Genomic DNA, 22203 nt, shown 5'->3' with positions numbered 1-22203 from the left:
CCCAAGGCAGGATCCTCATTTTCTGTGATTCCTTAAGAATAGAGATCCCAAGTAGGATGGCTATCACCCATCCTCTGTTGATACAAAACTGGATGCCTTTATGTCCTCTATTTTTCTCTTGAAGAGAAGAATAGATATTAAGGCATCAGGTTTCCGTATCCATAGAGGACAGAGTAGCAGAAAACCAGAATGTCAGTGGCAATGCGTAGGGGGTGCACAGGGGTGCACGTGCACTCCCTGAGAGCGCTGGTTAACCCCCTGACAGGCCTCACTCCCCACTTAGACGGCAGGCAGGCCAGAGTGTCGGTGGGCCCCCCCCCGCAAGTGCTGGCTGGGGGTGGGAGCGCTGGACAAAGCGCCGCAGCCATTTCTGGGAGTGCCACGGCTACTTCCCAGTTGGCACAATCGGCTGGAAGGAGACCCTCCTCCCCCAGTTGGCGAGATTGGCCGCAGGGGGACTCTGCTGGTCCCTGACTGGTCATTGGGGGGGCATGCGCCCCCCCGACTAAGGTGGCATCAGCCACCCATGTGAATGTCCTCTGTGATGGCCACCCTATTCCCAAGCTGGCTGTCCCTGCCTCTGCTCTGCCTTCACATTTGCAGGCAGGCAGGGGTTTTACCCCATGGTCACATTGGGACAGACTGGGGGGCGGGTTGCCTCCCTCAGGCAGGGACATGGCCCTCTACCCAGGATCTCTTGAGCATATATTGACAGCCTCCTATAGAAGCTCAATGTTGGCTGCCCTGGTTCCCTGTGCTTTACCTGTGGCAGGCTAGGGTGCTGGGTCTGTGTTGGGTGGATGATAGTCTTATGTTTAGGCTATGGTTTGGATAGGGATGATCCTGCTCCAGGGTGGGGTTTGGACTCCTAGATCAATGGTTTTCAACTTTTTTTGTACCAGGACCCATTTGTAAACATTGATGGCCAGTCCCAACCCATTGCCGCTCACTCCTGACCTGCTGCCCCCAGCTAGCCAGCAAGCAGCCCCTTGCAGGCTGGAACTCTGCCAGCCTGCAGGGGAAAAGCCACAGTTTCCCACATTTTTCTTCTTTAAAGGAGAATCCATTTTTAAAGTTTGTTCACAACCCTTTCATATATTCTTGCGACCCACGGGCTAAGAAACACTGTCCTAGATCACCTCTGGGGTCCCTTCCAGCCCTACTTTTCTGTGATTCTATGATTTGGCATCTTGCTGTCACCTTCCCTGAAGGGGCTGGGTGAAGCTGCACCAGAGGGTCTTGCCTGTTCACCTGTGCCCGTTTGCTCGCTAGGAAGGGACACTCTGCCTGGTGTCCGGTGAAGGTGCTCATCATTTGGGAAGGGCTGCTGAGCAGCAGTAGGTAGTGTTAAAAGCAGTTAAATCTCTTGTGTCAAGATAAGGTATTGGCTCTGACTTTGGATAGTGCAGTTTGCCCCTAATAACTTATTGATTAGATTTATACGCCACCCTTCCTAGCAGATGTGCAGCTTATGTTAAGAAACAGAGTAACTTAAAATCAGGAGAGAGACAAGAGAACAAAAAGTAAAGGGAGCTAGAATATCCCCCCACTAAACAACAACTCGTCCTAGCTTACAGTGCTTTTGAAAGATGTCCAGGCTGTGGCTTTGGTGAGCCTCAACAGGGAGGGGAGTTCCAGGGATGAGGAGTAGCTGTGGAGAAATACCTTCCATGTTGGCCCCTGATGGTACTTGCAGGAGTCTGCTTTCAACTGACCTTAAGGATTGTGATGGGGCATGAAAGAGAAGGTGATTTCTTAGATATGTAGGGCCTAAGCCATTTAAGGGCCCTCTGGGACAAAACTAGCATCTTGAATTGTATCCAGAAACCTGTTGGGAGCCAGTGCGGATTCAGAAGTACTGAAATTAATGTGTTCCTAGCAACCCGCCCTTGTTGGAAGGTGGGCTCCTGGCAGCTCCCCCCGGCAGAAGGTAGGTGTTGCATTCTGCACCAGTTGCAGCTTCCAGACAGTTTTGCAGGGCAGGCCTATGTAGAGCATTTTGCTTGAGGTCTAAGCCTTGAGGTTACAAAGGCATAGAGAATGATGGCCGGATGGAAATCTGAAAGAAAGAGTTGTAGCCTTCTCACCAGATGAAGTTGGCGAAAGGTGCCCCTAGCCATGACCACCACCTAAAGATGCAGGTGCTGTAGAGCACTGGTCTCCAAAGTGGGGTGCACAAGACGATCCATTGGGGTGCGGGAAGAAAATATTAGAACTTCTATTTCTATTTATATAAATATACATATATTGGGGGTGCGTGTGCAAAATTTTTTTACTGATAGGGGTGTGCAAATATAAATATACATATATTGGGGGTGCGTGCTCAAAAATTTTTTACTGATAGGGGTGCGCAATCAAAAAAGTTTGGAGACCACTGCTGTAGAGGATCCAGGAGTACCCCCGAAGAACTGGAATGACAAAGGCAGGCTAAATCCAATTACTGATAGGTGTCCCAGTCCCCACTCTTCCCAGAGTCAAGTGGCCTGCTCACTACTATCACCTGTGTCTTGTCTGAATTCAGTGTTAGTTGGTTCACCTGTGTCCAGTCCCCAACTGCAGCCAGGCAGTGGAAAAGTGGTAAAACTCTGGGGTCAGGGTCAGAAGAGGAGGAGAAGTGGAGCTGAGTTTCATCAGCTTATGGATGGCTGGTCTTCCAGTAGAAATGGAAAGACTAGTGTGGAATCTTGATATTTTTACTCAGACTTCCTGGTTTACACCCTTCCATTCCCTGGTTTACACCCTTTTTCAAGTCCCACACTTCGATTTTGTTTTAATCTTTGAATGCTCTGCCTGATATCTAAGACATCATTGTTCAGTTCATAGCCCTTCCTGATTACAGCTGGATTAGTTGGGCACTAAATATCAGAGGCTGGTCATGCACATTTGGTTGCTTCTCTGATAGTTTAGTTTAAATTCTTATAATTATTATGTACTTTTCTGATGAACTGTTTAACTATCATTTTATTAGAAAAATGCAAGTAAGGCAATATGTTGTTTGGTGAAGATCAGTGACTTTGTGTAGATGGAAGGCTTCATTTGGGCAGACACAAGTTCAGAATGGGGGCAGGGTTTGCCAAGTCAGGGTAGGAAGAGCCTGTCCTAGAATAAATTATTAACAGCAGAAATAGGGAAGTAGCAGCCGTGGTACTTTCCCTGCATGTCGGATGCTGTGTGGGTTGAGTAGGTTGTTGCCAACTTGCAGAGAGCAACTTTGAATGAACTAAGTTTTCAGAGTACAACTCAACAGCAATAGTTCAGTCTGTAGGAGTGCATAGGAAGAAAGGCTATGGGATAGGCCACTGCATGTATTGTGGTAAAAAAGAAGAAAAACAGGTGTCACACTTACTCTGGCTGTAGAAGATCTTTCTTGTTACTACTTTCTTGTTACTTGGGTAGGCAGGAGAGCTTAGCTCCTAAAAGAACCTGTACAAAGTTTGCTGCAAAATGTTTTTTGCAGAGACCTGTATGTCATCATATCTACCCTGGCAAGTTCAGAGGTGCTTTTTAAAAGGAACAGCTTAAAGCCATACTAGTTGTTTAAGCTGGAGGGAGAAAGGGCAAATGACTTTATTCACAAAGGATGAAGTCTTTGATTCCTGTTCCTGAGGTTAAGGGCATTTAGTATTTTCCACTTCTAAGTCTGGGTCACAGTTTTACCAGACATGGAGATGTGCAGGTAAAGATTTGCCTGGAGAGTTGGTTTTTTATAATAGTAAGTTGTGGCTTACTTTTCTATAATGATTATTGTTTAAGCATATTTGTAATGTTGGTTAAATCTTTTTATGCCTTTGGATGGGTACAACTGCCAGCTGCCAAAGTAGAATACCTTTAAACTTTTGGGGCTGCTTCTGAGCTTAACTCATACTAATTACTCATATGAATTGGATGCCCTGTGATTTTTTTAAGTAGGACACTTGCCATGGAACAAGGTTTCAGAAGGACTGGAAGGGGTGGTTAGCCATGCTTTCATGTTGCAGTGGATTGTGTGTTCATTCTAACTTGGTCCTTTTAGTGCCAACATGTGACCTCCATCATAGTGCCTTTTTGCATGGGCATTAGTTGCATTTTGTCTTGTGACTTTCACTGTAGTGTCCATTACAGGATATTACTGTTTTGTTTTTTTAATTAATTTCTTTGAAAATAATAAATTCTTTGAATTGTAATGAAATAACCTGCATGCATTACGTCTGGGAATTGATTATTGTTATAGCTAAACCTTGCCTTATACCATCCAGCTTGCAAAAAGTGATCAGTTGATATGTTTTGATTTTATCAAAGAAGATTCTGTTTGATTCAGCGAAGATAGTATTGATACAAGACTAGCACTCTGGAACGTTATTTAGGTTTTAAGTTCTTTTATAGATTTAATTATTTCTCTTCATTAAATAAGACAATTTCAAGGAGTAGTTGTTATAACTTTTTTTGGTGTGAAAAAGTAAAGTGTTTCTTGTTGAAACGATACAGAATGCTACAAGTACTCAAGGGAATCTTTTTTAAAATATTTATTGAAAAGTCATTTAGAACTGACAGTAAAGGAAAGCTATACTTTACAATAATTCAATTAACATAACTTGCAAATCTAGGATTTTCCAAGTCTTAATCAGAACCATATTTTTCTTTGACTTTTTTTACATGCATGTAAAGGTAATTTCTCAGTGCACAAGTCTATGGATGCTTTGTAATCTTATACTAGGATTTTCTATTAAAATTAAGTTTACTTAGTTGTATTTTTTTTTACACTGGTACATCTTTAGGCAATGGATGAGGCAGTAAAATCAAGATGGCATGATAGGATAGTGACTTGAAAGAAAAAATGTGTAATTGTTTTGTTTGCTTCTTCATAATGTCCTGTGAATTTGTTTTCACATGCACACACATTCTGTTTGTGTCCCACTAGAGAAGACCTGAATTCTATTTTGAAGGAGGAGGTATCAGGGAGGATGGCTGGAGGCATTCATTGATTGCTTTCTCTGAAATTTTCCATAGGCTTTCTCATCTCTCTTCCTTGTTAACCTCCAGTTTTGCTGGTGGCACTGGAACACTGCAAACGGCAGTCACCAATTTAGCTTTCTTTGCAAAACAAGAGCTGTTGCAATTCTGAGATTTCTTTGGAAATAAGTCTTCAGAAGGGCAGTTAAGTGTACTTTCCTGTATATTTCAGCAGTACATTTTTTGTGTTAGTAAGCAGAAGAAAACACTGATTATAATAAATGTATTTAGGGCTGTAGATAAAAGAGGTAACAAAGAATATGCTGAAATCAGTGGTTAAGGACTAACTTGCGAAACAGCTCTCCAGGATGTGAAAATTTCTCATAATGATGTACAGTCATTCTTTATTTGATAGCAGATTTCTTATTTCCCCACAAACACTTCATCCTCTCTTTCTTCTGTGTATGATAGTGAACTAACTCAGTACCCACGAGGCATGCAACATAGTGATCCTCTTAAAAATTAGCATTAGCCTACATCTGAGTCAAATCCAGGGGGGATTGAACACTGCAGTGAAATTAGTACCTGTTGGCCTCATTGCAAGGACAAGCAAAAGCCATAGGTTGGTTTCACTAGGTCATTGTCTCCAGATTAAATTTTTGGGTATGCAATATGTCCTGTGTGCCTATGCATTACTTTATTTATTTACTATTTATTTATTTATTCATTCAGTTTTATATTCCTCCCTTCCTAGCCAGGGCTCAGGAACTTGATTTCTATGTTTGTACATAACAGTTCATGTGCAATGTTGCTTATACATGTTATGGGCCGGTTATATGAATGTGTAAAGGCAAAACCAGGGACCAGTTCACAGGGGGACCTGGGAGGCTTTGACGCTTCCTGGTGCTTGCATCCAGGAATGAGGGACAGGACAGGAAAATACAATCAAAAGAGTTGGTAAACACAGGGAAGCCAGGTATTAGGTCAGGGTCTCCTGCAAATACTGTCTCCAAGCTCATAGTTAGGGCTCCAGAGAGAGAGCAACACCTTACTGTAAGCTGGAGGAAGTCTGTAGTTGTTGAAGCTGCACAATCATGGGCAGTGTGTGCCTAGCAGGAAGTTTGGCACACTCATGCATTGGTGTTATGTCCAGCTTCATGAATTTCCCTGCTGTTTTTGTGGGTCACAGATAGCTTTATAGAAGGAAAACTTTACACAAAACATTACTGAATTTAAAACAAAACAAAACAAATTGAACCAAGGCATATTCAAGGGCTGACCTAAACTTAGCTTCTATTTTTTGTATGTGCAAGTCACTTGCATGCAGATATTTTACTTATGTATGTGATAGAGTTTTGCACGTGTAAATGTAGTTGTTCATGATTTTTGTGAACAAATAATGCTGTGTGAATTCAGTTACTTGTGTACACACAGCATTCATGGAGGCAGAATTTGAAGAAAAGCTGATCCTTATTCTAATTAGCATTGAAAGAGACTGAGGATGTTTTATAGCCTTCCATGTGTTCGAATAACAATGCAGGATATAGCTCAAAGGTTCAGAGAACTGAATAGACTTTGGCAGATTTATATTTGGCTTCTTTCTCTTTCTAGTTTTCTTGTATAGTTTGAGAAAAAATAAAAAAGAGCAGGACTAGAATGTAGGGTTTTAGCTGTGGTTTTAGAGTTCATAGTTGTTTTAAAAAAATGTTACATAGCTAAATTTGGAATATTTGCCCAGAATGCTTGGCTTTACTGTGCTGCAGAATGAACTTTTTATAAAAATTTAATCATTTTAAAGTTAAAAAAGAAATGCAAAAATCCCGGTAGTATCTAATATAGAAATATATCTCTCCTTCTAATGGTCTGTTTTGATGATGTGAAGGAGCCAGTTCATAAAGCCAGTCTCAGTGCAGTTCATAAGTCCGCTTTACAAATTTTCAGTCTGTGCTTATTTACAGATTCAAGCTATAAGAAAATCAAAACCCTACCAACATGAAGTGATGTAGTATTCATAATTGTATTTATTCATAGCAGTGCTCTGTTCCATGCTTCTCCTATTTTATCACTTCTATAATTTGTTCAGATTCTGGTTATTCAATCATGTTTTCAATAAAATCTTTTAATACAACAGAAGTAAAACATGTCTGAAATCCTGCAATTCAGATGACAAATGGCACCCTACTCCCTGATGTGACGCCTGATTTCTAAGCAAACTCTGACATGTTGTGACAAAAAAAATGAGTTTATTAAGTTTTTGGGGCCTTAAAACGTACTTTTCCAGAAAAATTGCAAAATCAGCTTGTGAGGTTTCAGTGGCTTATTTGCTGTTGCTGCAGCACTAGCTTCACCATGAATGTCTAGTTACGGCTTATAATTTTTTCTAAGCTAAGGGAAATTGTAAAAATACATTAGGTAGAGGAGAAGTTTAAAAGAACATTGAACTTATTTGTATTTGTTAAATTGAAAGTAACTTTCTTGTGAAACTGCTCACTGCTACTGACTTCAGCGTTCAATTCCCTTGCCATAAGAGGAACTGATCAATTTAGATAAATCCTAGTGATGCAGAAATGGGCTTTGACAAAATACTGGAAAGTTGACTTGCTGTGTTAAATGGGAAAAACACTATATTTACAGGTGCAGTGCTATATGGAGATACCTAAACTGGTTCTAAACAGGTAGTGGAAGTGCTACAGTCACGTTACCTTGGCACTTTTCCCTAGCTGAAAAACAAAGTGGGCATTTGCACACATTTGTGCCACAGTGCTGAGCACTTCTAAAAGTTCCAGCACTTCAGTGCATGCAGTTGTACAAGTGGTGAAACAGCACTTCATGGAAAGTGTTTTAGTTCAAAAGCGCACTGCTGCCATGTTCTGTATGCTGATGCACATTTCGTCACATAGACAACTGCATGTGATGCAGCGCAGTGCATGTCAGCTCACTTGTGGAGCAGACTCTGATCCGCCAGATCTCTGGTGTGTTGCAGGGTGAAAAGGTATGTATGGTTAATTCCTGGTAGACTTGGTAGTGTGTGGATATCTGTAGATCTGAACCCTTATGTTTTTCCTGTGCGTTTGATCAGTTCTGGTTAGTGTTGGTTAGGTCAGCTGTTTTACTGCATTTTTAAAGGCTTTTTCCAGCCAGATTTAGGTTCTTTATTCTATGGCCTATCTCTTGTGGTAGGGAAATCTTGTTTGACTAGAAAACAGCGACCAAAAAAAAGGTGTTAAAAAAATCACTTCATTTTGTGACCAGCTCTGTATATGCAATAGAAATCAAGCCTTTGAGGAAATGAAAATGAAATATTTCGGGAAGGGTGAAAAATGTATGTAGACTTTCTTTGGGCCAGGACATCTTTTATTAAAATAGAGGGTGGGTTATTTAATGTCTCCTGTCTTCAATGTTATAATTTATAGCCTTTGTGAAATCCTCTGAAGACTCTATTGATATAAACTATATTCTTCATACCACAAATATTAGTACTCTTAGTTCACCATATCTTAATTTTTCAATCAGATTTCCTGTATTTGTCAGTGGTCCTAGATTTCAGCTTTATAAGATGTTCATAACTTTCCTTTTCCTTCTCCTTTAGAAAATACATCCTTTCTTACTTTAATTAGCTGTTTTTTGGTGGTTTGAATAATTTTTTTCTCCTGATTCCTAATGCAGTTGGATTATCCTAAAGAAGGATGGTTAAGTTGGGGATATGACTCAGCTGGCTTATTTTTAATGGATGCTTAAATTGGTGATAAAAGTTGCCTGTCTCTTGTTTTGCCCATCTAGTTCAGGTTTGCCTTGGCTTGGAGGAACGCAAGTTGTTGAACATGAAAGCGGCCTGGGTCTACACTGAGAAGACTTTGCCAGTCTTGTTATATTATCATGGCAAGATGCTCTTAATTTGGATACACCTTAAACTTGCAAAATTATGATTTTGTGTTCCCACAGCTCAAGCTAAATAAGGTATCTCAGGTAATGTTCAGGTTTGCTGCTGGAGGGTAGGCATTTTTGGCGGAATGCTTCAGTCATGATTGACATGTTTTACAATAGACTCCAGACTTACAGTTATGTAGCAAAAGAATATACCTTGTTACAGTTAAATGGCTTTGATTCTCTGATCTGTTTTACTGGCATCTTTACCAGGATAGCTAAATCTTAGCCTCTGAATAATTGCTTAATAAGATAGCTCAGTTTATTCTGCCAGTTTTAACTTTGTGGCCCAGGGAGGCATGGCCGTTGTTTTGAATGTGTGGGCCGGCCCAGTATTTGGATTGCAATCTGTGTAGGATCATAGGAAAGTAGGGATAGAAGGGACGGACCATCATCCCTGACTAAATGATTCCAGCAAAATGTCTGTCCAACCTGTGCTTGAAAATTTCTAGTGATGGATATTCCACAATTTTTCTAGGTAGCCTGTTGCAGTGCTTGACCATCCTTGTCAAAAAGTTCTTCCTAATTTCCAACTTAAACTTCTCTGCTGCCACTTGAGACAGTTGGTCCTACTCCTGTCTCCTTCAATCACAGAGAAAATCCTGTCTCCATCCTTTTTGTAATTGTCCTTCAGGTATTTGAAGATTGTTATCAAATCCCCCTTTTATGTTCTCTTCTCCAGACTAAAAAGCCCTAGTTTTTTGGAAAGAAAAGGCTAACCTTTCCTCCAAGTCCTGTTTCCCAGGCCCATGATCATTTTTGTCGCTGTGTTGGGCTCTTTCTAAACTGTCCATGTTCTTGAAGTGTGGGGCCCAGAACTGGACTCACAGGCCTCACTTGTGCTGAATAGAGCAGAAGAATCCTTGACTTGCAAGTGGCACTCCTGTTAATACAGCCCAATATGCAGTATGTGGCCTTTTTTTTGCAACAAGAACACACTTGGCTCATATTCAGCTTATGGTCCACTGTAGCTCTTTCTCTGCAGTACTGCAACCTAGCCACTCATTCTCCATCGCTATTTGTGCAGGTGAAAGGATATATTTAAAAAGTAAGAAACAGCTCTTTGGAGTCCAATAAAAGAAATTCTTGGGAACATTTTACTTTTTGTTTTTAGGCTTGCATAACATCTCCATATTTTACCTGACATTGTCCCCTTAGGCAGCTTTATTAACATAAAGTCCTGGTGGTCAGCCTTTAAACAAGAGTTCTTAATAATAGACTGAATAAGTATTTATTTAGCATTGCTTTTATTTTGAAACATAATTTTGCTGAGGTTATAAACGGCTACTTAAGTGGATCCACTTATTTACTTCACCTAATCAGCATCCTTGCTTTTTTTTTATTTTTAGATTACAGTCCTGTGAACAGTAGCTGAAGTTAATTAGACCCTGGCTTGAGTAATTGGCTGGACTGTGGTTTTACTATTACCAAAATCTGGAATGTCTGCTCTTAGGAGTTTGTTAGAGAATTACAGAGGCTGCTGGAGACACCAACTTGTTAGAAGTTGCAATGAGGGTGCAAGGCTGTGCATGTGTTTATGAGAGCATGAATTTGGTAGGAATTTATTGTCTTATAGTTTCATAGTTTGTAGGGTTGGAAGGGACCTGAGCAGATCATCAACCGACCCCACTGCCATGGCAGGAAAAAGTATTGGGGTCAAACGACCCTGGCAAGGTGTTCATCTAGCCTCCTCTTAAAGACCCCCAGGGTAGGAGCCAGCACCACTTGGCTTGGAAGTTGGTTCTGGCCGCCCTGACAGTGAATCAGTGCCTTCTGATGTCTAATCTAAATTTATTCTCTGCCAGCTTGTGACCATTTTTTCTAGTCACTCCTGGTAGTGCTTGGAGGAACAGGGACTCCCCCAGTGCCTGCTGGTCCCCTCTGACTAGCTTGTAACAGGCCACTAGATCCTCCCTCCGCCTTCTTTTGTGGATGCTGAACAGGTTCAGGTCCCATAGCCTCTCCTCCTAGGGCCTACCCTGCTGCCCCGTGACCATGCAAGTGGCCCTCCTCTGAACCGTCTCCATGTTGTCCACATCCCTCTTGAAGTGCGGTGCCCAGAACTGGATTCAGTACTACAGCTGCGGCCTGACCAGCGTCACATAGAGGTCCCACTGCCTGACCAGTGTCGTCTGCAAATTTGAACAGGGTGCTTTTTGGCCCCTCATCCAAGTTGCTGATGAAGATGCTGAACAGTGCGGGCTCGAGGACCAAGCCCTGGGGGACCCCACTGCCCACATCCCTCCAGGTCAAAAATGACCCGTCCACCACCACTCTCTGGGTATGGCCCTCCAGCCAGTTAGTGACCCATTTGACTGTTGTTGCAGCAAAGTATATAGTAAGAGATGAAGATTCTCTACAGTTGTATATGCCATAATTATAGGCATTGATTTTGATTCTGTAGGTGAGTGGGGATTCATCAGGTGGATTCAGTTGTAAATGAGGATGTTTGCTGAGTTCTTCAATGGAAGCTGCTGTTGGAAGCTTTATAGCAATCACAGAATATGGAAGTAGAGAGAAAATCCATTCTGAAATTTGAGCACTAGCTATGTAGGTTAATATACCTTGCCTGTATGATTTCCTTCTAACACAGAATTTTGGTGTACAAGAGTTCCTGAAAGTGCTGTTGTGGCCAGTAAGCTGAGTTGGCTACTTTTTATCTGCCATGCTGAAATTGCATAAATCTCCAGGAGGCAAAAGTTGCCCATTTCTATTTCCACACAAATGGTTGCACAACTACTGAATTTCTAGTAAGAAATATACATATTTACTTTTCCTTCATTGCAATTATAGGTGTTATTACTGCAGTACCTATTTATCAGAAAATGAACCCGTTAGTATATTAGAAATTTAGATGTGGTTAAAAATAAAAACGGAGTTGTTACTTAAGGAAATGATTAATCCTGATGGTGGGAACTGGTGAGTTAATATTAACATGCTGATCCTGGGCTTGCTGTGCATGTGGCACATGAGCCCACCGTGGACCATGTGCTGCCTGTGGTGCACAGGCTAGACCTGGTGCTGCAGGAAGCAGAGAGCCAGTTGGGGTGCTGCATAGTGAAGTGGGTTTTATCCCAGTCCAACTCACAGACCAGCTTAGCAACCCTCATGCAGCTTTGTGCCAAGTTGCCAAGACTGAACCGCTGTGCTACATTCAGGGCACATGGTGCCAGGCTCAGCCCATGTGCCACATGTAGCACAGGGTTGAGCGTGTGGGGTCTGTTCTGCATCCTGTGGGCCAGGTCATATGGGTCCATGGGCTGGAATCAGCCTGTGGGCTCTTTGACACTGTTGGGCTAAAGCAATTATATATACATTGATATATATACATATATATATTTTTAAGAGTGGTAATTGGAATTGTTTCTCCAACTGTTTTAAAGTAGCCCATAAAAATATTCTTAACATGATAAATAACAGTTTATGGTGAGATTAATTACCACTGGTATTTTATCCCTCGCATATGAGGACTGGCTTGGTACACAATAACCAATCCCAAATGCATGCTAAATCTCATGTACGTTTTGTATTTGAAGGAATTTACAATGGTAGAGATGAAAGGGTCGAAGTTAGGTATATTGGTATTTGAATTCAATTTGGATGCCCATGAATATATTTTCTGTAGTCAAAATTAAATGCACTTTCCAATTTGGTGATACTGATATTTCACAACTCATGTGGTTCTGTTTGCCTATCTAAAATTGATTCTGGAAATATCTTCCTGCTCCTGCCTTTAAAATAGGCCTCTTCTGTGTGTAAACTGATCACACAGTAAATGGTATATGTTGATATTTAAGAATTCCCCTGAGATTTTTAATAACACTCCTCTGGCTAAGCTGACAAACTTCCCAATGGGGAAAAACAACCCTTGCTTCATTACAGGTCTCCTGTTCTTTAATTTAATTGTTGGCTTTTATGAGCTTTATAATTCCTCTGGCTGTGTGTCTGCCTGTGTTTCCTTTCATAGTTCAGCCAGTATCACCTGGAATAGGATGCAAATTATTTTTATTGCTGCATTTTGGGAAGTGTTTTATCTTAGTAGAACGTAAAATGATAATTAGCATCTAATAGCTTCTTATATTCATAGATTTCTTTTTAATAAGGATGAAGAAGAATGTTAGTCCTGTTTGTAAGATTTGACATGGTGACCTGAAAAGCAGAGTCTAGGAAAAGGACTTGAGCATTTACAGTAGGTAACTAGTTGAAAAGGAACTGCTGGGACACTCCAGTTAAGGTGAATGTGCTCTCCTCTGTTAATTCTGATGGTCTAAATGGGCCCAGAGAGCCAGAGACGTAACAGAGGTGGTTAATGTGATCCTATCATTGTACATCGCTAAACAGTTACGTGAACTTAAAATCTCACAGCAGAGAGACCTTAGGCCTGCTTAGTGCCATGGCAACAACCATCATTAAAATTCTTTAACCGTTTAAATAAAGATGCAGAAGAAAGAAGGATAAACCTTTTAAAGCATTAAACATGGAAAGCATATTGAAGGCATTCGTGTAACATATTCACATTCCCTTAATTTGTAGAGAAGCTTTACAGGAAACCCCTCTGTTTGACAGGCTTTTTAGATTATTAACTATTAATTTATTAGATTATTTTAGGTATTAGCTAGAGGAAAGCAGAAAATAAAGTGAGAGAGTCTGTAGCTGCAGTTGCTGTTTTCATTAAAGTATGATCCTGTTTCACTGAAAACAGAAACAAAAGGAGACAAACCCATGGTAAGGAAGGAAAAATATAGCTTCTTTCTGTAGTACTGACTCCTACTGGCTGTCTCCCTGCTGGAGAAACATGGACCGGACACATCCACAGTGAGACGTGAAACTTGTACCACCATCAGGCCATGTAAGATACTGCTGTGATCCCATGATAAAAGAACAATGTGGCAAATGATGCAGTCACGGCTGCCTAAGCCAGACCGTTAAACAGATGGCAGAAAGAGAATTAAGAAGGAAAGGAATGTGTGAGGAATGAAATGACAATAGGAACGCTAATCTTGTTCCAGCAGGTGTTGGGGATTTAGCCAGGGTAAATGGAGGTAGCCATGTCATCTTCCTCTTGCTCAGCCTGGTCAAGACATCTTTAATGATTTGGATGGCGTAGGCCCAAGAATCCCAGATCACCAGAATAGGAGGTTGATAACAACCTTAATAGTAAAGCTTTATTTTTGCGCTCCCAGTCCTCCTGGCATCCAGGTCAAATTCAGCTACCTTCTGGCTGGCTTGCTAAATTAAGGATGTCAGGGAGGGTGGTAGGCAGAATAGTCAATCCTCTCATTTGTTTACTGAATTAGGTCTAGCTTCTGTCATAGGAATTAATTTCCAGTCTTAGCAAATTGACTTGCAGTCTTAAGCTCTCCTTTTTCACAAGGTATATGATTTTAATGCAGTTTTTGGGTAGTGGCAATAGATAATTCTGTTCAAATTAATGCAGCCTTTGCATCCTTATTTTGTGTTCACCTTTGAAAGGAATTATATGCAACAGGCTAAATAAACTGTCTGGAGTTAACAGTAGTTCCAAAGTACAGGTTTTTCAAAAGCAGATACTTAGATTCAGGTGGTGTAAAGTTTTAGTGAGACCATTTCTGGAATATTTTGAAAGGATATTTGTAAATTTGATGGAGGTCAGAATTGTTCCATTTGGCCCACTGGGCTACAGAAGTTATGGGGGGGGCATCAGGGGCAGCATCCACAGCTCCACACTACCATTCAAATGCAGCCCCCCACCCTTATGCTCCTATCTGTGCTGCAGCTGCCCAGATGCACTCCTGACCTGCGCTGCTGCCTGAATGTGGTTCCATGCTACTGTCTGAACCCCATCCGGTGCCACTGCATGGCCCTAACTCTGTATTGCCATCCTGCTAGATTTCTGCACCACACTGCTTTCCAATTGCAGCCCCACAGTACTGCCAGTTCCCAGACGTGTTGCCACCCAAATGTGGCCATGCTGATCTGGCCTGAGAGAATCGTATGATATGGGGTCAGCAGGGCAGGCCTTATGAGGAGAGGCTATGGGACTTGAACCTGTTTAGCCTCCACAAGAGAAGGTTAAGGGGGGACCTTGTGGCCTGCTACAAACTGGTCAGGGGGGATCAGCAGGTATTGGGGGAGTCCCTGTTCCCCCGTGTGCTGCCAGGAGTGACCAGGAATAACGGTCACAAGCTGGCGGAGGGTAGGTTTAGATTAGATATTAGGAGGCGCTACTTTACAGTCAGGGCGGCTAGGGCCTGGAACTGGCTTCCAGGGGAAGTGGTGCAGGCTCCTAGCCTGGGGATTTTTAAAAGGAAGTTAGATGAGCACCTTGCCGGGGTCATCTGACCCCGGTGCTCTTTCCTGCCAAGGCAGGGGGTCGGACTAGATGATCTACCTAGGTCCCTTCCGACTCTAGCTACTATGAAACTATGAAGCCCCTGCAGTCCAGATCTGGCCTGAGGCTCTGGGTAGGTTTGACTCCCCTGCTTCAGGAGACTCATGTTTCCAGCAAGAGGATTTGAAGGGAATAGCCTGTCCCTTATTAAAACAATATAATTTTAGTTAAAAATAAAAATTAAGTAAGTTGCAGTGGGAGAAATTATAGTCCCCTAGGTTGGGAAGTGACTGATATGGAAGGGGAAAGAAACTTTGGGCAAAGAGGGAAGAAGAACTGCTTGTTGCTGCTTTGAAAGCAAGCAGAAACTTGCTGCTAATTCACAGGTAGCTTGTAACAGCACATACACAGTTGTAACTTGTTGCTGGTTTTCTGCATCTGCAGTAAGTGATTTGTGACAGTTGTTGTGCAAGCAGTACCTTTATGACAAACAGTTAACTCATGATTACTTTTGTTTTATGTTACCTTGGACTCGTACCACAGCCTTGTATTGACATAATCCCTCTGCATTCTGATTAGATACTCCATGATTCACTGCTCCACTACTACTCTATGTTTTCTGAGATTGTTTGCATTGTGGTATACCTAATAGATGATAGGTAGAAGGTAAGGGGGAGGAGAAAGTAAGTAAGCATTGTAGTGGGAAGTGTACGTGGCAGACTGTGGAAGCATTATGTGAGGTTTCTGTTAGATTAGAAAAAGGATTTGAGAACTTGAATAATCTGAAGAGATGTTTGTGAGCATTGGGTGGAATTGGGCATGTTCAGAGTTCTTGAAATGGAGAAATACTAGGCTACCATGAATATGGCATCCTGGCATCCCCACATCCCTTCTCCTGTAGAGAGCTCTGGCAGTAGGTTTTCCAGTATTCGCTGGAATTGGTCCTTTCCACAATTTGTGTCTGCCTTTTTAAAGGTTCAGGTTCATTCTCCACGTCTGATTCAAGGTGTTTCAGGATCTTCACCGCTCTCTTATGTGGAGTTTGCAAGGTGTGGGTCTTCCGGATCATTAAGAGTGTCCGCAGCAGGCTGAGAGGAATGGCACACCTAGCAAAGATATGATTTGTGTGACTTGTAGCAACAACAGAAATGCTCATATTAAATGTAGTCTTCCTGCATTCTAGCTAGAAGTGCTTTGCCTTCCTGTGACACTAGGCAGCATGTGCTGGTTTTACCCTTCTCTTGGAATTTTATATCTGTACCTATACAGAGTTACTTCAGGACTGCTGGAAATAATGACTTCTCCCCAGACATTAGTATTTCTCCAGTTAGTGAAGTTTATCATGTCACTACATCATGGTCCAGTCCGAAGATGCTGAACTGGACTGCTAAATAACGAGGAATATTACAACAGCACGTGAACTCCATCTGGGCTGGAATCACAAAGGACAGTACTTGGTTGCATGCCAACCATTTAAGCGGCAGACTGACCCCAGAGCAGTAGAGGGCACAGGCAGGCAGGACTTGTCAGATACCCAACATTTGCTAGAGGCTGGGAATGTATCTATACCTGCTTTGCAACATGTACATTTTTTCCTGTAACTAAGCTAACAAAGATTTTGTTTGTGGACATATGGCACTTTTGCTGCCAAACAGCTCAAGTTGATCCACCAACAAATTTCAAGTATAGATAAGCCCTAAGTTTTTTGTCAGTTTAACAAAAAAAAAAAGAGGGGGGAGGGAGGGTTCTTGGTAAAAGTGGGTGTGAAATAAAGACATATCTGAGACGGGACTGCCTGAAATAACTAAGGAAGAAACTTGGTCCCCATTGCTTTAAGGGATTTCCCATGTTTTCAGGTTGAAGTTGAATGTGTGTTTCTGAGGAAAGAAAGAAAAGTGTCTGAAATTGGACACCCATAAGTCTCCAAAAGTGAGAACTTGTTGTTGAACAGCTCTCCTGCTGTGTACTATAAAGTTGTTATGAACAGCTTTAGATAGGAGTCAAACACTTGGATATTCTGAGTGTATGACTCCTATTAATATGCCAGCAGACATGTGACTTTTAAGATCAGGAAGGGCCACTGAGTCATATAATCTGACCGCCTGTATAACATAGGCTATAGAACTTTTTCCATTGAATTTTGTGTCAAAACAAATAGGCTTTAATCAAGCAACCTATCTTCTAGAAATGGAAGATGAAAAATCTACCATTTTGGTAGCTTGTTCCAGTGGTTAGTCACTATAAAAAGGAAACATTGACAGAGGGGCAGGGTTGTCTTTGTATGCCAAATTAACAACATGAAGAATTGAAAATGGTCTTGCTAACTATTGTGACCAAATGGTCTTTGTCCATTTATCTTGGAGACATCAGAAATAGTACTGGGTAAAGATACTGAAAGCAGTTCAGTGAGCTCTTTTGCACCTTGTTTTGTATGACTTCAGTACTTCCTGAATTTAAAATGTTCTCTTTTTAGGGGGTCTTAAGTCATTGTTTGCATACATCGGTATACTAAAAATCCAGTTTGGTTATGATGCTGCCCTTGTGGGAGCCCTTTGGCTAGTGGATTGAGCACCAGAACCAGGCATTCTTCATTTTTTCCTACCTTCCAAAGGGTAACAAGTTTTACTATAAGTGAAGTACAAAGCTACATTAAAAAAAAAAATCCAAGTCACTTTTAGGTAGATACAGATATAGGAACTAAGATTCCCAGAGAAGATTAATGGATTTTGGAAAAGTGTTCAGTTTGAAACGCCTGTTTAGCCCTTGCTGCTTCGATGGAGGATGGTGCTATGGTAACTCAGCCTCTCCTTAGCTGGTTGCCACATACCATAGCTGTTTAGAGTTGCACAATTTTGGACTTTTCCTTCAAATTTGACACAGCCCACAAAAGAGTGTTCTTTTTTGGCACCAGTAGATAGTGCTTCTGAAGGCTTTATAATACCTACTCTACAATTAGAGCTGTGCTTGCAGCTTCAGTAAGCACACTTGAACTAGTCTGTCTTCTGTACAGTTTAAATAGTATTTTACTGAGTATATAAGTTGTGATTGCACCGGAGCAAACAAATAATTTGGAGTAAAGATGGGGTCCTACTTGTCATGATTTTAGTTTCCATTCTTGACCTCTGATGCATCTGCATCTAGATGTGCACTGATATATCAGTTGCGTATCAGAGTGGCACTGATAAAAGGAAAATTAACATTATCAGCTATTGGCTTTTTTTAGCTGGTGTAGCCAATAATGTTACCGATAAATGCTGTATGCGTGCACGCAGCTGTACACATGCATGCGGCCAGAAATGCAGCTGGGCAGCTTGGAGAGTGACATCCTGCTGGTGAGTCTGTGTGGGGGAAGAGGTATGGCGGGGAAAGATCGAGACCCCCCCGCCCCACCACAGTGAGGGAGGATGTGGGACTGGGGCAGGTGCTCCCCGAGCCCAGAGCAGGTGAGGAAAAGGGGCAGCTCTACCACTGCACACAACCCCATGGGAGGCATGGGGGGGCATATGCCTCCCTGGTTTTGTGTGCAGGGTGAGGGCAGGCTGCCCACTGCAGGCTTGGGGCCAGGGACTGCACCAGCAAGTATGGCAGAAGATCAGCTTGGCTTAGCATGGAACTCTTCAGTAAACTAAATCATACAAAGGCAGCTTATAAGAAGTGGAAACTTGAAGAAATAACTAGGGAAGAATATAAAAGCATTGCTTGGCCATGCAGGGATGAAGTCAGGAAGGTTAAGCACAATTGGACTTGCAGCTAGCAAGGGGAGTGAAGGGTAACAAGAAGGGTTTCTACAAGTATGTCGGTAGCAAGAGGAGGATCAGGGAAAGCATGAGTCCCTTACTAAATGGGGGAGGCAACCTTGTGACAGGATGCAGAAAAGGCTGAAGTGCTTAATGCCTGTTTTGCTTCCATCTTCATAGTCAAGAGTGGTTCCCAGACCACTGCACTGGGCAGCATAGTTTGGAGAGGAGGTGAGCAGCTCTTCGTGGTGAAAAAACAGGTTAGAGACCGCTTAGAAAAGCTGGTTGTGCACAAGTCCATGGGGATGGTTGGGATGCACCTGACGGTGCTGAGGGAGTTGGCTGATGTGATTGCAGAGTCATTGGCCATAGTTGAAAACTCATGGCAATCAGGAGAGGTCCTGGATGATTGGAAAAGGGCAAAAATAGCACCCATATTTAAGAAAGGGAAAAAGGAGGATCTAGGGAACTACAGACTAGTCAGCCTCACCTTAGTCCCTAGAAAAATCATGGAGCAGATCCTCAAGGAATTCATTTCTAAGCACTTTGAGGAGAAAAAGGTGATTAGGAACAGTCAGCATGGATTCGCCAGGGGCACGTCATGCCTGACCAACCTGATTGCCTGGCTTTGTGTATGTCGGGACACAGGTGGATGTGGTATACCTTGATTTTAGCAAGGCTTTTGATACAGTCTCCCATAACATTCTCTCAGGCAAGGCAAGGAAGTATGGGCTGTATGAATGGACTGTAAGGCAGATGGAAAACTGGCTTGAGTATACGATTCAGAGAATAGTAATCAATGGCTGGATGTCTGGTTGGCAGCCGATATCAAGTGGAGTGCCTCAGGGGTTGGTCAGTGTCTTCATCAATGACCTGGAAGATGGGATGGAGTGCACTTAGTGAATTCTGCTATTAAGTTTCTTCTCTAAACTAACTTTCTGTGATCACAGATGAGGCAGCACTGTAATAAATGGTACATCACTTGTGGCAGCCTTAATTTCAGAATTGCCTTTTTTTTGTTTATGTTTGATTGACTTTGGTACATGATATTTTTAAATAATTTGGCTGTGATCTTGAGAAGAGGTAAACAAATCTTTAGTTTACATAAGTACTTTATTAATATAAGTTGCCCAGTAGGCTAAAATGAAATTTAAGCATATGTATTAGCCTTTGCAGGATTGAGATCATTCAGCCTGATCTAAAAGTTAAATGTAGCTATTATAATTTTTTAATGTTATATAGTTTATAGTCAAGGCAGGGTGTTTATAGTTCATGATCAAAGCAGTGTGCTTATATGGTGTTAGAACCAGCCATAATATTCATGGGTGGTAATACATAAATAACATGATGTTTGGGATTGATTGTCATTTCAAAGTAACGAAGTATTGACAATGAGGCTGTGAAAATTCTAGTATAAGGCCTTTGTAGTAAGGGGAAATAATTAATAATTTTATTATCTTAAAGTAACAGGTTACCTTAAACTAACTTCTGCTTAGAAAGCAAGAAAAATCTATGGATTTCAGCAGTGGAGCAGAAAAATGCAAAAAATTTTGAACTATTGTATTAATCTCAGCAGGTCATGCTTTGAGAATAAATTTATGGAGCTGTTTGTGATCGTGTAGTCATGAAGACTGTCAGATGGCTGTCAGGTGTCACTTTTGCTGAAAAACAGCAGCTTTATTATTTTGTGGTTTGTATTATTGTATATAAGTATGTAAAAGCAGAAAATGAAATTAAAAGCAGATGGTGAGATTTTCTGTACTTCAGAATTAACCAAAAAGATTTGTTTTTATGGCATTTATACATTTCATTTTGGCATAATAGAAAAATGCCTTGTGGAGTGCTGTTCTGTTATTTTATAGAGATAAGGCTGTATTATTCTTATAGGAATTAATTTGGGCTTCATAAATGTTGTTAGTTATTTGTTAAATTGCTTTATAGTTTACAGTGGATGGGCCACTTAGTTTTGAATTGGAATGAGCCGAGAACCAGAACTGGTATTTATAGTCACCATTCGTTGGAATAGTGTTGTTGCTAGTTCTAATACTGTCATTTTTACTTCACTGTTCTTTAGCAGGATATATACAAGTGCCCTTTTTTTCTAAAATTTCTATGCAGTATTTTACAACAACAATTACAAGTACTCAGTTCATAACAGCTGCAGTAACGAAGTGTAAAACTTGCATGCATTGAGATTGGCTTAAATGTTGGTCTTTTCTTTCACCCACTAGTAACAAGACTTGGACCATGTTGATTACTGGGCACGTTTGGTTCTGGTAGTTGATGTAAGTGCAATATAATGGGTCTGAAAAAAATCTATTCTGTTGGTGGGATGTGTGCCAAACATGAGCTTTTTCTTGACATCAAAGGGTTAAGGAAAGCGAGTGGTCATACACAGTAGTAACTGCTGCTTGAGCCAAATATTGATCTTATGTGTTTTATTTTATGCTACATACTTCTTAAATGTGATATCAATATTAATCTGTGTTCAGTTGTGTAGGGTTTTTGACAGGGAGAAACTATTATGTTGGTTTTTTTCAAGTTATGTAGCATAAGGCTCTATCCTGCCAACTTCTTGGTAAGTAGCTCTGATGATAAATGGTGGGGCTACTAGCATGACTAAATAGAGAGAGAGAGAGAGAGAGTGTGTCTGTGTGTGTTAGGAAGGGGCTCATAGTATGTAAACATCAGAGTTCATTAATCCCAGCTAAACCTTTTGGTTACAGAGACATTACAGTGGTTATGGACTTTGACCGTAATGCTCTACTTAGCTGACTGGCAGAAAGACAAAGTAATGGTACTAAAAGCCTGAGTTCAACCACTCAGAAACCCCTTATTTCTCTGATGGTCATGTAGCTGTAAAATGTGTTGAGGGATGGGGGAAGAGAGTACAAGCTGATGTGAAAAGGTCAGCAAGGGAGCATTCTTAATATTTATTGTATAACAACCCTCCTGTGCATTAAGGTAGCTACCTAAACACATTTAATATACAGCAGGACTGTCTGTATGGCAGCTCCTGGGCTCCCAGCCTGGGCACTGCTTTCCTTACCACTTAGTGGCGGCTGCTGCTGTGTCCAGCCTCCTGCTCCCTCCTACTTTCAGTGTCTGTGCCTGGCCCTGGGGGTGGACCAGCACTGTCCCTGGGCTGAGGTAGCCTTTAGCTAGGTTGCAGGAGGAGACTTGGGAAGCCTGTGAAGTACATCAGTGTGGTACAGTAAGGTGCCATGCAGTGCTGGGGTGGGCACATGGCACAGCTTGCAGAGCTCAGGGGGACTGGCATAGTGCAGCAGTGAGGCTAGGGGA

Source organism: Crocodylus porosus, unplaced genomic scaffold (genome assembly GCF_001723895.1).
Source record: "Crocodylus porosus isolate Cpor-Errol unplaced genomic scaffold, CroPor_comp1, whole genome shotgun sequence".
NCBI lineage: Eukaryota > Metazoa > Chordata > Crocodylia > Crocodylidae > Crocodylus > Crocodylus porosus.
Note: the sequence above shows the minus strand (reverse complement) of the source record.